The sequence below is a fragment of the Octodon degus genome, unplaced genomic scaffold, assembly GCF_000260255.1.
Source record: "Octodon degus isolate 3935 unplaced genomic scaffold, OctDeg1.0 scaffold00027, whole genome shotgun sequence".
Classification (NCBI taxonomy): Eukaryota; Metazoa; Chordata; class Mammalia; order Rodentia; family Octodontidae; genus Octodon; species Octodon degus.
Window position 1 is genome coordinate 15,516,152 of NW_004524603.1, and position 1,240 is coordinate 15,517,391.

General features: G+C 41.0%; 1 protein-coding gene across 1 annotated transcript in view; it reads left to right on the forward strand.

Annotated features, from left to right (window-relative positions):
* Nucleotides 1-1,240, forward strand: part of Mkrn1 (makorin ring finger protein 1) — a 25,669-nt gene that overhangs the window by 7,929 nt on the left and 16,500 nt on the right. The window lies entirely within an intron of this gene.

Below are 1,240 nucleotides of genomic sequence, written 5' to 3' on the forward strand. Positions count from 1 at the left end.
TTATTCTACTGCCCTATCTCCCCAGCCCCCCAAAATGATCTTTTTAAAATTTTATTTATTTTTTTCAAAATGATCTTTTTTTGGGGGGGGGGGAACCGGGGATTGAACTCAGGCCCTTGCACTTGCCAGGGAAGCGCTTATTCCACTGAGCCATCTCCCCAGCCCCTGATCTTTTTATCAGTTGTGGATTTTTTTTTCTTCATGGAAAGTATTTAAAATAATTTCCAGTGAAGTTTATATTCAGTAGCTTAACATTAAAGCCAAATATTTCTTTTTTTATATTTTTTGTAGGTTTATGCAGTCAAAAATGACCTGTTACAAATTTAGGAACACTTGTTCCCCAGGCCTGCCTAGCTTTTTTTTTTCTTTCTGTATTTTAGGTAAGGGTCTACAGGGTGTTCAGGGTCTTACTACTAAATTAAGTGATCTGCCTCTTTTACAGCCTCAACAGCAGAGATTACCAAAAAAAAAAAAAAAAAGAGAGAGAGACTTGTCTTTAGGGGCCAGAGAGATGGCTCAGTAGAATAAGCGCTTCCCTGGCAAGCGCAAGGGAAGAACTGGGATTGCAACTATGCCCAATCTTGCCCAGTCTCATTCAGTGTCTCAGCAAGCCCAGGGGGGGTAGGGCTTGCACCTGCAAGGCAGGCGACAGGGCTTGTGCCTGGCGGTAGGCAGGCCTGGGGATTGGCAGGCCTGGGGGTCGAACCCCTGGCCCCTGCACCTGCTTGCAGATGCTTTAATCCACTGAGCTATTTGGCCAGCCCTCTGCCTAGTTTTATTTTTTATTTCATTTTATTTTTATATTTATTTTTTATTTTACGGAAACGGGTTGAACTCAGGCCCTTGCACTTGCAAGGCAAACGCTTATTCTACTGAGCTATCTCCCCCCCCACTTAGTTTTATTAAAGATACTTTTCATAGACAAATTCAGGATTGGGTCATAGAAAACTCTTTCAGCTACAAAACTTACAGCAACTACTTGAGCACTGAGCTAAAGTTCAGACCTGAGTTAGAGTAAGTTAAGTGTGTAGCATTTGAAATTAGGTACAATTGTATTTATTTATCTGTGGTGGTATTGGAGATTGAACAGCTTTTGCAAAAGTGCTGGGGACTTTGAACTTGTCCTGCCTCAGCTTCACAGAGTGCTGGGATTACAGATGTGTGGCACCACACATCTACCTCTCCATACCCCCTTTAAAATTTTCTTTTTATTTTTTTAAAAAATTTTATTTATTTATTT